Source organism: Microcaecilia unicolor, chromosome 3 (assembly GCF_901765095.1).
Source record: "Microcaecilia unicolor chromosome 3, aMicUni1.1, whole genome shotgun sequence".
NCBI lineage: Eukaryota > Metazoa > Chordata > Amphibia > Gymnophiona > Siphonopidae > Microcaecilia > Microcaecilia unicolor.
In genome coordinates this window covers 309,901,302-309,915,702 of record NC_044033.1, presented here as the reverse complement: position 1 = coordinate 309,915,702, position 14,401 = coordinate 309,901,302, and the positions used below count along the sequence as shown (strand labels likewise).

General features: G+C 46.1%; 1 protein-coding gene across 2 annotated transcripts in view; it reads right to left on the bottom strand.

Moving 5' to 3' along the window:
- PPP1R1A (protein phosphatase 1 regulatory inhibitor subunit 1A) overlaps window positions 1-14,401 on the bottom strand; it is a 176,859-nt gene that overhangs the window by 94,274 nt on the left and 68,184 nt on the right. The window lies entirely within an intron of this gene.

The window sequence follows — 14,401 nt, the reverse complement described above, 5'->3', positions numbered from 1 at the left end:
GGGAAACAGATGTTAGACTTGGGATGCAAAGGTGAGAGAGAAGAGGAAAATAGAGAACAATATTGAACATGAGGGAAGGAGAGATGCTGCACAGCAGGGGCGTAGCCACAGGCGGGCCTGGGCCCACCCAATTTCGGGTCAGGCCCGCCCAGCAGCAAAGTTCCTGACGGCGATTACAGGCGCAGGCTCCGCTCGCAGTCGCAGCGATTCCCACACACTGCCTGCCAGTGCCAGCTGCCGCTCAATCTCCTTGCGCTACTAAGCGCTAACCCGGAAGTCTCTCCTCTGCAGGAGAGACTTCCGGGTTAGCGCTTAGTAGCGCAAGGAGATTGTTGAGCGGCAGCCGGCAGGCAGCGTGTGGGAATCGCTGCGACTGCGAGCGGAGCCTGCGACTGGAATCGCCGTCTGGAACTTTGCTGCTGGGCGGGCCTACAAGGAGGATGAGATGCTGCAGCTGCACAGGGGGAAGGGAAGATGGAAAGAAAGATGCTGCACAGGGGGGAGGGAAGATGGAAAGATGAGGCTTGGTTGGTGGGTGAGGGAGATGCACGGGGAAAAAGGGAGAGATGCAGCAAAGGGGTGGAGGGGTGAGGAAGGGAGAAGTCTTGGCTGTGTATGAGGTGGAGGGGAGGGACACATGCTGCATACAGAGGGGATAAGTGGGGAGGGGGAGAAATGGTACGCAAAGGGGTGGAGAGGAGGGAGAAATGGTGGGTATAGTGGTAGAGGGAGGGCGGAGCAGAGAAACTTTTGTGCCCACCCACTTTGGGCTCAGGCCCACCCAAAACTGGCTGTCTGGCTACGCCACTGCTGCACAGGTGGAGGAAGAAGGAGGGAGATGTAGGATCCAGGGGTAGAAGACAGCGAGGGAGAAATGCTGGAATGTGGGTAGGAGGGAAGAGGGGGAGAAATGCTGGCCCCTGGGGGAAGGGGCAAGAGGAAAGAGAGAAAGGACAGGAAGATGCTAGGAGGGGATAGAGGGTGGGGAGAGGAGAAAGAGGGAGCAGATGCTGGGCTAGAAGGATTGGAAGGAGGCAGACACTGGGATGGTGGAACCATATGGAAGGCCAAGGGTGGTGGTAAGGAAATGAACGAGAGGATGATAGTGATTACGGGGAGTAGAAATATGATAATGGGGAATAGATTGAAGATGGAAAGCTTGAGAAGGAGTGAGATGGGGAATAGGAGAGCTACTGGGTGAAAGGAGATGGAAATCTGATAGGTACCTGAAAAGTAAAAAGGAAAAGGATTAGAAGATGAAATTTCAGTGGACAGAAAGCAGGAAAGAAAAACAAGATAGGAAAGAGATAAAATGAAACATCAATATGTCCAGGGCTGTGCCTAGGGTCTCCGGCGCCCCCCTGCAGTTGGCTCCGCCGGCGCGCCCCCCCCCCCCCGAAAACGATCGCTACACTACCCGCCCTCTTCTCCCCAGATCCTTTTCCTTTTTGTTTAAATGTACCTCTCCGGCGCGTGGCAGCGTAGCGTTAGTGAGGAGGCGGCGCTCCCCCGCCCCGACGTGTCTTCTTCCCTTCGCTCAGTGTCCCGCCTTCTTCTGATGTCATTTCTGACGTCAGAAGAAGGCGGAACCGAGCGAAGGGAAGAGACTGACACGTCGGGGCGGGGGAGCGCCGCCTCCTCACTAACGCTACGCTGCCACGCGCCGGAGAGGTAAATTTAAACAAACAAAAAAAAAAGGACAAGGATCTCGGGAGAAGAGGGCGAGGTAAGCATGGTGCGGCGGGGCGCCCCCCAGAGGATGGCGCCCTCCTGCCATGCTTACCTCGCTTACCGTGTCGGCACGGCCCTGAATATGTCAGTGTAGTGAGGGAATGGAATGAGAGTGGAGAAAAGATAAATGAATAGCAGCTGCTTGAAGGAGAATTAACAAAGACAGGAAAGTGGAAAAGAGAAACTTGACCCAACATAATGGAAAAAAATAAAATGACCAGACAAAGATAGAAAAGGCATTTTATTTTGAATTTAATAACTGAAATTTGTTAGCTTGAGAAATGTGCATAGCGGATATCATTTTATTGTGTTCAGTAGAAAAAAGAAATACATTTCTGATTTTATTTCTCCACTGTAACATGCCGAGGTTCAGAGTTCAATTTTTGTCTACATATTTTTATTTCTAATTTGTGATCCCTTGTTCTGTATTTGGTGAGAGTCTGTCAGTGTGATTGTAATGTTAGGTGGAAAGACTGGATAGCAGGCAGTGAAGAGAGACAATTGGGGGAGGGGGGGGAGGGTCTTCATTTTCTGTCCTGGGCCCTGGCATGTCTAACACTAGTCCTGACCCTTGCTGTAACTGGTGGGGATCCCCAACCTACATCAGCTGAGGCCCTCCTCTAAAAGCAGCCAAAACTCCCTTCTACTAAGCTTGGCAGATGGCGGCAACATCCTTGAGCCACCGATAAGTAAGCATGCATGGGGTGCCAGCATCGGTGACTCAAGGCGTTGTTGCTACTGCTGCCTGCCAAGCTTGGTAAAAAGGATTTCTGGCTGTCTTCGGAGGAAATTTTCAGCTGACAGAGCTTGGGGATCTTTATGAGCTAAAGTATATTTTGAATTGGGAGGTGCTGGGGGAGATATGCAGAGTGCGGGGAGGAAGGGGGCAGGGACTGAGAGAACATTTTGTGCCCACCCACTTTGGGCTCAGGCCCACCCAAAATTGGCTGTCTGACTACACCACTGCTACAAGACTTCATTCACTCTCAGCATTTTTTTTGTCACTAAAAAATATATCACTACTCACAAGGCCAGGCTTAAGAGGTGAAGATAATACAACCTGCCCTTACAATAGCCACATCTCCTGCAGCCTGTCACAGAGGCTGTGAAAGGGCAAATATTACTCTTGGTGGAATCCTGCGCTACTACACAACGCAGAATTTGCACTGAATTCCCCAGCTCCGCAGACTGCACATAATTCTTCCTTTCCTGTGCAGAATTCTGTGCAGTCTGCCTTTGCAGCACAGATCGGCAGCCGGAAAGTGACTCTCAACCTCCCTATCACTCACCGGTCCAGCGCGGTAGGAGGAGGTGCTAACTACCGCAGGTTGGGCTGTTTCCTCCTCTGCTGTCTTGGTCCCTGGCAGTTCCTTTAAGCCACGCAGCTGTATGGGGGCCTGCATAGCTCAAAGGAAAAGTTGGGCCTGAGATGGCAGAGGAGCACAAAGCAGCCCAAGGGGTGGTTCTGCAGTTCCTCCTCCTACTACATACCATGCTGGATCGGTGTGTGTGTGTGTGTGTGGGGGGGGGGGGGGGGGTCTGGAAAAGGTGTATGGAGTGTGGGTGCAGGGACAGAAGGCTGAAAAAAAGCTGTAGGGAGTGTGGGTGCAGAGGGGGCATCAAAAAGGTGGATGAGGGGTGTGGGTGTGTGTGTCATGGGAATGGGGTGGAGGTCTGCATGAAAGTACATGGGAAACTGTGGTGGTGGTGGTGGTGGGGGTATTTCATGCTTGGGAGAGATGCCAGCCCTTATAATAGGGAAATTCTGCTAATTTTGTGTGCAGAATTTTGAATTTTTTTGCGCAGAATTCCTCCGGGAGTAAAATATTACACCAGTCCTTAGAAAATACTGTTTGTTGGGTAAAGAGAGCAAACTGGACTGCTACAAATCAACACAAAAACTACATGCTCACAAAATATCTCACATTGATCATCCTTGCAGAATATGGATTGAGATTTATCATTAATATTTGGGGACCATGGGTCAGTTTTAGATAGATGCCTTACTCAGTAGCACCAAATACCCCTTAAAAAAGCTTTGGGTATTTCTTCCTTATTTTTATACCCTTCTTCCTTTTTACATTATCCATTGTAGTACTAATGATAGGTGAAGGTTTGAGCCACTGTTCCCTCTAAGCTGAGCAGGAGTCCTCCAACTGCACTTCTGGTAGCGGGAGGTGGTGCTTCAATATTGTGTTTTCAGTCACTAGGGACAGGCAGGTTCCCTGGAGTCCAGCAGAGCTTGCCTGTCACACACTATTGAAACAGCACCCTCCACTGGCAGGACTGTAGGTGGAAGACTCCCACACAGCTTAGAGTAGTATAAATGCACCAGCACACTTCCTTCAGGAAATTGAATCATGGCTACTGTCACTTCTGCGCCATATCTGAGACATTTCTTTTTCCGGGGGCTGTAACTATCGTCTCACAAGCACCTTCAACAGACTAGTGCAGAGGACTTAAATACAAATCTATACATGTATCTAACTTCTCTTATATCTGCACGCAACTATGGAATGAATTACCAACTACCATAAAAACAACGCACGATTTGACAACCTTCCGGAAACTACTGAAGACAAACTTGTTCAAAGAGACTTATAAAAATGATCCTCCATAATGAATTAGCTCCTAAACTACACCAGAACTACCTTTATTGTACTCTCCTAATTTGACTACTTTAATCGCATTCTCATTATTGAAGATTATATTTATTTATTGTATTTGTATCCCACATTTTCCCCACCTATTTGCAGGCTCAATGTGGCTTACAGAGTTCTGTTATGACATTGTCATTCCAGGATAGCAGGTACAATTAGTGATATACAAAGATTAAGTAAGGGGAAAAAGAAGAGAGTTGGGTGGGTAGGTATAGAAGGTAGATTTTCTTGACTGGTTGGGTTGGGTTGTCCATCTATCTACTGCTAGTTTTACTTTATTTTCTTATGCACCTTGTAATATACTTTGAACTTCTTATTCCGTTAATGTGATTGCTATTGCAACATAATGTAAGCCACATTGAGCCTGCAAATAGGTGGGAAAATGTGGGATACAAATGCAGCAAATAAATAAATAAACAGTGGAGCAGATAGTCTTGGTGGCAAAAAATAAAGAACAGGAGAGTGGTGTTGTTCACTGGCACAGGCCAATAGGGTGATAAAATTTGGCCTGTGTGGGTTCGGGGGGGGGGGGGGGGGGGCAGGACCTGTAGTGGAATTGTTGACTGACGCTAGAAATCGATGTGAGTTGAGGCAGAGATGAAAGACGTAGGGCTGGGATCGTGGGAATGAATGAAGTCTTGGCTGTAAAAAGTTTGAGAAGCACTGTCTTAACTACAAAAATATCATTGGGCAGAGAGATGTATATGGAGCAAAATGTGTGGCTAAAAAACACAGAAGAGGGTTGGACATAATGAATCTGTGCCTTTATTCAGGCTAACAAGTGGCTAAAGGGTAATTACGGTACAGGAACAGAAAAGAGTTCAGGCAACATAAGAAGCTGACTCAAATCTTATTTTGGGGTACATTATGGTGACATGGAAAAATGGGAATCTGGAACATGTCTTAAAGCATCAATGGTAAGAGTAAGAGAAGCATGACTAGTCTTTCTCACAGTGAGTAAGGAACAGCCTCTCCAATTGATAATCCTTAAAAAGGAAGAGTCATGCCACAGCAATAGCAATTTCAAACATTTCTCATATGGAGGATACCCAGCACATCTTCAGTTAGAGCAGCATGTTCCTGACACCTGGACTGCAACTGCCTGATAACTCACTTGGGCAAGAGGAGAAAATAATGGATCAAACCCCTACTCCCTTAGTCTGAAGGTCTCAGAATAGACATAGCAGGCAACCTTCATGATCTGCTAATGTGCGTCTACAATTACGTATTGCTAAAATTAGAGGGAGAAGCAGAAAGGGAGAAAAAGGTGAGAGAACTGAAAGAGGCAGAGAAAAAAAAAATGGCTAGGGCAGGGGACAGGGTGAAAAAGAAAAAGAAACGGTGTGAGAGAAAGCGGGGGAGAAGATGACAGAAGAGAACCGGAAGAGAGGCAAGGCTTCTAAATTGCCTCCTGATATCTAGGTTGTGTAAAATCACAGTTTTGTGCATTGTTAATGTAGTTGGTGCGTAATGACTGACAACAGAAATGTCAATACACCATACACACTGGCTGCCTTGTTGTGGTGTGTTTCCCTGGTAATTACAGTAATTGTCTCTAATGGCTGCCTTGCTTACCACAGATATTTTCAGAGAAAGGAAAGCTGCTAATATGCTGAAAGAAAGAGAGGGGGAACAGAGAGTCCTCTTTTGTGTGGCAGTGTCTGAGGGAGGGGGAAGAAGAGGAGAGACAAGGCAGCAAGGGGGAGGGAAGGTACTCAAATGATAAGCAAAGATAATGAGAAGAGAAGCTACAGCCAGTAAGATATGGGGGCAGAGGGGAGGAAAGAAACCACAGGGGAACCAGTATTGAAAATTAGAAAATACAAGAGTGAGGGGAAAGACATGTTTATGTTAAAAATGGAAAAAGAAGGAGTACAAAGGAAAGTCTGTAGACTAGCTGTACGAAAGTAACAAAACAGGCAAATGATTCTAGCTCTCAGTGGTGGGGTGTAAAAAGTGGGGACTCCTTTGGCAGCATTGTCTTGGACCTGGACATCAGTGGTATAAAGGAAGATGCAGAAATGAAGGGCAGCAAGGTTTGTGGATGAAACCAAACTAGGAGGCAATGTGCATAACCAGAGAACCAGATGTCCAATCAAGAGAATGTGCCCACAGTTAGAAAACTTGATAGGACAAATCAATAAAATCAGTATATTAAAATCATAACCACTATGACAGACGTATTCACTTTACAGAGTTTTGTCTCGCTTAATTGCTGGCAGAGAGTTATGGAGATCACTAATAAAGGCTGTTTTAGTCATGATCTCTGTTGGTAAAAGTTTCTTTGTAGATGTTAACTTTTCATACACACATGTTCATATTTGCTCTGCAAGGTGTAAGTGGTCTCTCATTGATGAGGCACATACTGTATATACTTGACAAGTCAAACCTATGCATAATTTGAGGGTAGTTTTAGACTTCCCTCCAGCCCCCACCTGAGCCAGCACCTCTCTCCCCCCCTCCCTTTCATTTCTGGAGTCCACAATTGCCTCCCCTCTCCTCCCTCTGCCAGCCCACAGGTTCAGCATGTAATTCCCCACTGCCCTCCTTGTATACCTTTGAAAGCAGCTTCTAGAGAGCTCTGGCAGTGCAGTGATCTTCCTAGGCTGCTTGCAGCTTGCCCTGGAGTACCCTCTCTGATTTAACTTCCTGTTTGGTGGGACGAATCAGAGAGTGCCCTGGAGCAGGCGGTATCATAGCCGGTTAGGTGTGTATATTCAGTGCCATTGCCAAACCAGCTATGTTTAGGGGTTAAAACAGGTTGCATAAATAGCAGGCCTATATTTGACCGCTAAAAAGTTAACTGGTTAGCGCTGTATATCAGCTTAAATTTTAGTGGCTAATAAACTCCCGGATATTCAATGCTGATCCCCGGAAATGGCCCAGCATCGAATATCAAGGTTTAACGCTGGCAGCAGACAGCAAAAGCACTGCCTGCTGCTCGCTGAATATTGGGGGGAGTGTTTCTTAACACTCTTAGTGCTCAGCCCATTTCTAACATGGCAGAATTTTAGGCATTTTCCATTTATTTTTTCAGGTTGTGCGCTAATGTTCTCGTTAGTGTACATTACCTGAAAAAATATTACTGCTTCCTGTTTAGGAGTTGTAAGTGCTCCTGGGTTAAGTCCCTGTTATCCAGTTAGCACATTAATCAGAATACACTAGCTGGATAACACTTCCACACCCATAGCCTGCCCATGCCACATCCCCTCCCAAAACATATTTAAAAAAATAAAGAACGCACAGTTAGCGTGCATTAAGAAGCAGATTACCACAAAACGCTAGCACATTACCACGGTTTAGCAAAGGGGTCCACATACGTATTCTTTTTGAACACAAACAATTTTAAATGTTATTACATTTTGTTGAGAAGACTCACAATAAAATTGCATTTAGTCATAAAACTAAAATGGTTGTTTTATTGTGTCTGACAATGTTTATCTTTATAGCCTACATGAATCTGAAAGAGTTATATTTTTATTCTATAATGAACCACAGTTATTTTTGTACCTTAGATATAATTAATTGTCTGTGGTACAGTGCTTGCACAATCATTCAGAACATTTCTTTATTAATATCCTATATAATAAAACGCACCTCCAACATTCTGAAGCCGAGAAACTGAAGCCTTCAAGCCTTGAAGCATTCCTGCAACGTTCCGGAACTACGTGTCGTCGATTGAGGAGATGGAGCCTTACAGAGCGCACGAATGCTTGAAGGCTTCACTTTCACACACACACACACACTCTCTCTCACACAAAGACTCACACACACACTCTCTCTCTCTCTGACACAAACACACACACTCTGTCTCTCTCTCTCACTCACTCATTCTCTCACATACACACTCCATCTCTCACCCACACAATCTCTCTCAAACATACACACCCCAAGGAGAGGGGGGCATGGAACACGGAGGGAAGGGGGGGCCAAGAACTTGGATGGGTGGAGAGAGAGGGAGGGAGGAGAGGAGAGGAGAGGAAGGAGGGGGTCATGGAACTCGGAGCCCCCCCCCCCCCCACACACTCTCTCTCTCTCTCTCTCTCACACACACACTCTCTCTCTCTCTGACACAAACACACTGTCTGTCTGTGTCTCACTCATTCTCTCTCTCTCACTCACACACACACACACACACAAACCATCTCTCACACACACACACACACACAAACCATCTCTCACACACACTTTCTCTCTCACACACAGGGGCGTAGCTACGGGTGGGCCTGGGTGGGCCCAGGCCCACCCAATTCCAGCCCAGGCCCGCCCAGCGCCAGCTCCCATTGCCGGCCACTGCTGCTTTTCCTGATGAGCAGCAGGGCCGGCGCCTGGCGCTACAAAAAGAAGAGGCACTCAGCTGACTGAGCTGAGCGCCAACGCATCGCTAAGGACAAGAAAAAATGTTTTTTAAAAAATGCGGCACCGCAGGCAGCCTCGAAGCATTGGCTGCTGGCTCTGTGCAGGCTCCTCCCGTCTCTTACATCACTGCCCCTGTAGCGAAGCAGGGGCAGTGACGTAAGAGACGGAAGGAGCCTGCAGAGCCAGCAGCCAATGCTTCGAGGCTGCCTGCAGTGCCGCGTTTTTTTAAAAACATTTTTTCTCGTCGGGTTAGCGACGGGTTGGCGCTCAGCTCAGTCAGCTGAGCGCTTCTTCTTTTTGTAGCGCCGGCCCTGCTGCTCATCAGGAAAAGCAGCATTGGCCGGCAATGGGAGCTGGGGCTGGTGGGCCTGAATGGGAGAGGGAAAATGGAAGGATGGGGAGAGAAAGAGGGAAAACAGATGGGAGGATGGCAGAGAAAGAGGAAAAATGGAAGGATGTAGAGAGAAAGAGGGAAAACAGATGGGAGGATGGCAGAGAAAGAGGGAAAATGGAAGGATGGGGAGAGAAAGAGGGAAAACAGATGGGAGGATGGCAGAGAAAGAGGGAAAATGGAAGGATGGGGAGAGAAAGAGGGAAAACAGATGGGAGGATGGCAGAGAAAGAGGGAAAACAGATGGGAGGATGGCAGAGAGAGGGAAAATGGAAGGACGGGGAGAAAAAGAGGGAAAACAGATGGGAGGATGGCAGAGAAAGAGGGAAAACGGAGGCTGGGGAGAAAAAGGGGGAAAACAGATGGGAGGATGGCAGAGAAAGAGGGGAGATGGATGAAAGGATGCAGAGAAAAAGGGGAGAGTCGAAGGATGTGGAGAGAGAAGGGACACTGAACAGAAAAGGGTAGAGAGATAGAAGGAGGGAGAGAGACATTAGATGGAAGGATCAGGAGAGAGGGTAGATGGGTAGAAGGATGGGGAGAGAAAGAGGGAAGACGCTGGATGGAAGGGTAGGGAGAAAGAGGTGACACTGGATGGAAGGATGCAGAAAGAAAGAGGGGAGACTATTGGAAGGATGGGGAGAGAGAGGGGAGACACTGGAAGGATGGGGAGAGAAAGAGGAGAGCTGCTGCATGGAAAAGGGGAGTAGTGAAAGATTGGAGAATAAGAGGAAGGGGCATGGGGAGAACAAGGGTGAGAAAAAGATGAAAAGCCATAAGTAGATGAAGGAAATTAAAGAATGGATAGTAAGAATGAATTAAATCTGGACACAGAGAGAGGCAGAAAAATATTGAAGAAAGCAAAGAAAAAGGAGAGAAAAATGACAAATGGCCAGGAAACCCTGGCAGAAGAGTCAAGCGAAAACGAAGGAAAGCAGAATCTAGAGACTGGGAGCAACACAATGAGAAAAAGTAAATGGCCATACAACAAAGGTAAAGAAAATAATTTTATTTTTAATTTAGGATAAAGTAATATGGTGTTAATAAAGTTTCAGAGACCAATACTTCCTTCCTTAGGTCAGGAGAGGATACCGTAACAGCATTATACTGACCTGAGACAGGAGGTTTTGGCCTCTGAAAGCTCACTGAAAAGGATTAGGCTATTAAATAAATTGTCTGAAATCTGATGCACTGAAAAGCAGCACTTTACCCTGTGTGACAAATGCATGAGTGTGACTACATTTTGCTGGGGGGGGGGGGGGGGGGTAGAGAAAAAATTTTGTGCCCACCCACTTTGGGTTCAGGCCCACCCAAAATTGGCAGTCTGGCTACGCCACTGCTCACACACACACACACACACACACACTCTCACTCTCTCTCTCTCTCTCTCAAACATACACACTCCGAGGAAAACCTTGCTAGCCCCCGTTTCATTTGTGTCAGAAACGGGCCTGTTTTACTAGTTCCATCATATTACATAAATAATTATGGGTGTCTTTTATTAAAATGTGTTTGTGTTTTTAGCTCACACTGAAAATCAGCTGGCGCTAAATGTTGAGATGCCCATAGGAATATAATGGGCATCTTAGCGTTTAGTGCCAGCTGATTTTTAGCGCAAATTAAAAACACTAGCACACCTTAGCAAAAGACCCCCTATGTGGGTGTTGTCATAAGACCCTGTGCTCTACCCAGCGATATGGGTTATTCAAAGAAAATTCCATATCTAAGTACTTTTCACCAGACTTGCCTGTCCAACGAGTGTTTCACCTATCCAAGCCAAGTAATGCAACTGTAGAGGAATCAATTATAAAAATGGCAAGGAATATACAAATCAGTTTAATCTGAAAACAAGCTAAAAGCCACCAAATGCCCTGTATTTCATAGGTTTACCCTTTTTTTATCTAGTTATTCTCCTTTATTATAGTTCTTATCAGGGGCGTATCTGCGTGGGGCCACAGGGGCCTGGACCCCCCTACCGCCGTTAACTCTCCCCGCCTACCGCCAACCCTTTCCCCGCCTACTGCCGTCACCTACCCCGAGGTCCGCTCCTGCCGGCTTTTTAAACTATTACTTCAGCTGGCGGGGGACCTCAACCCCTGCCAGCCCAGCCGAGGTCTTCTTTAACTTCTTCATCCTCGTGCTGTTAAAGCTGCATGATGCATCCTTCCAGTTGGACGGAGTTTGACGTCGCAGCACTCCGTCCAACTGGAATGATGCATCATGCAGCTTTAACAGCACGAGGATGAAGAAGTTAAAGAAGACCTCGGCTGGGCTGGCGGGGGTTGGGGTCCCCCGCCAGCTGAAGTAATAATTTAAAAAGCCGGCAGGAGCGGACCTCGGGGTAGGTGACGGCGGTAGGCAGGGAAAGGGTTGGCGGTAGGCGGGGGAGGGTTAATGGTGGTGGGGGGGAGGGTTGACGACGGGCGGGGGTGTCGGTAGAGGGGGGTTATAATGTGCCCCCTCACTCTAGCCCCTGCCCCCCCTACCGCCGAACCTCAGATACGCCCCTGGTTCTTATTCTCCCTTTTATTATGGGTTTATAAAGTTCTTTTTAAAGATACTGGTAACATAGTAGATGACGGCAGAGAAAGACCTGTACGGTCCATCCAGTCTGCCCAACAAGATAAACTCATATGTGCTACTTTATGTGTATATCTGACGTTGATTTGTATCTGCCATTTTCAGGGCACAGACAGTAGAAGTCTCCCCACCACTAGCCCCGCCTCCTAATCTCTGCTAAGCTTCTGAGGATCCATTCCTTCTGAACAGGATTCCTTTATGTTTATCCAACGCATTTTTGAATACTGGTGCCAATATTCAGACTACAGGAGGCAGCCTGGCTAATTCCCATGGTTGAGCCACTAAACACCTTTTTTGTTATCACACAGTTTGACTTTTCCATGATTCTGGTATTAAATAACTATCTCAATATGAGATTCTTGCTCTTTTACATATTTTCTCAAAGCACTTAACTGGATATTTTTTGTAAGTGTTCTGATAGAATTAAATGATGTCATACACCCTGCAGTTGTCAGTGTTATGAGCACATTAATTAGGGCTTTAAAGGTTCACCCTCACATAATCTTTAGTTTTTCGGACTTAATTGTCCAACCTAGCTTCTGCTCGCATAAACCACATGGAGTGAACCAGAAGCTCTAACCACCATGGTGCTCTGTGGTGAGTGTCAGGGCTGACTTGGGGCAAAGCCAGGATTCTTCTGGGCATCTGCGATATTCAGTGTCGCTTCCAGTATAGCTAACTGTTCAAGGTGGACTGCACAAAACACAGTCCTAAATTTGCCTGGTTAGTTTTCCAGGTTCACCACTGAATATCAGCTGTACCCAGATAACATTTGGCTACTGCCAATGACCCGTAAATACTGATTACCACTAGCTGAATATTGACCCATGAGTCTACTCATTGCTCAGGGGAAATCCTCAAGCACTAGGTAGGGGGACCATATGCCAGATGGGAGAAGAGGCCCAGAGGAGTATTAGGAAGTATAAAATAAGGAACTGCTTACACAGTGGACAAGCTATGGGTCTGAATGGGATTCATCCCATGATACAGAGGGAGCTCAGAAAAATTCTGGTGGGACCTCTTAAGAATTTATTTAATAGATCTTTAGAGACAGGAGAGGTTCCGCAGGATTGGTGACAAGCAGATGTGGTCCTTTGTCACAAAAGCGGGGACAGGGAAGATAAAATAATGGAGTCACTGCTGAAGGAAAAGATAGTTAACTTTCTAGAATCCAACAGGTTGCAGGATCTAAGGCAACATGGCTTTACCATAAGAAAATCCTTTCAAATGAATCTGATTGATTTCTTTGACTGGGTGACCAAAGGAATGGATGAAAGACATGTGCTATATTTAATCTATTTGGATTTCAGCAAAGCCTCTGATATGGTTCCTCACAGAAGATTCGTGAATAAGCTGAGAGGGCTTAACTTAGCAAGTGGTGAGCTGGTTTGGAAACTGGTGGCAGAGGGTGGTAGTAAATGGAATCCGCTCGGAGGAAAGGAAGGTGAGTAGTGGAGTGCCTTAGGAGTCGGTACTGGGGCCGATTCTGTTTGTTTGTGAGTGACATTGCTGAAGGGTTAGAAGGAAAAGTTTGCCGTTTTGTGGATGACACAAAGATAGCCAATACAGTGGATATCCTGGAGTAAGTAGAAACCATGAGAAGAGATCTCCAAAAATTAGAACAATGGTCAAAGATCTGGCAGTTAAAATTTAATCATTTACACCAGGCACATTATATGACAAAATATTTTATGAAAATGAATATCAATAAACTTGAAAATTGTATAAACCCCTTTAGAATAAATGCCTCCAAAGCGAACAGTTATACTCAAACACTCATCTTTATTAAATACTATTATACCAAAACACACACTTATCTTTAAAATTCCATTAGAACATGAAACTCTCAATCACAGTCTCCAATCAGTCCATAGCAATTACTTGCTTGTAGTTCCCATGTTCAATGCCCAACGGTAATCTGACAGCCAAATGAGTCTTGAAGGATCCTCAGTGATATGTACCAATACTTTAACTCACCTCAATTGAAACTGGTGTTTCAAAAATCTACTGATCAACCGCAACCGTTGCAGTATAGCCTGTGCCACTGAAAATACATGCCTAATCTGTGTGTCCACCTATGTAGGTGCAGATATCGAGTGCCTTTATGTTTAGCCCATAAGTTTGGGATGGACATGCCAAAACCAGATTAGTCCTGGTGAGTACAGCCCAGACATATATGCTAGATGTATAGGTGTCCACTATCTGTGCCTATGCATATGGAGCAGATGCATAGGTGGACACACAGATTAGGCATGTATTTTCAGTGGCACAGGCTATACTGCAACACTGCTGAAAATCTACCTAATCCAGGAATACATTTTAGGTGCATATCCGGATGTTCAGTTTGAAAATTATCTGGATCTGGTTTCAAATGCTGCTGTTTCTGCCCTTTCAAGAAGTCAGCAGTAAAATTCTACTGTCCTTTGAACAATCAAACCTAAGCGAGTCTGAATTTTCTTGGGAGGGTTTGGCTTGACTGAGCTCTGGTATGATAAGTATCATAAAGGGGGATAGTTATGAAAGTTTCTACCTGAGGTGCCCTGGTGGTCTACTGTAGCGCACACAAGAAACGATCCCCAAATGCTCCTATGTTAACTCTGGGTTCAAAATGGTACCCATGACCTCTAAAGGTAGTCTTGCAGTACTACTTCTAGGGGTCATATCCATGTATGGTAGCTAT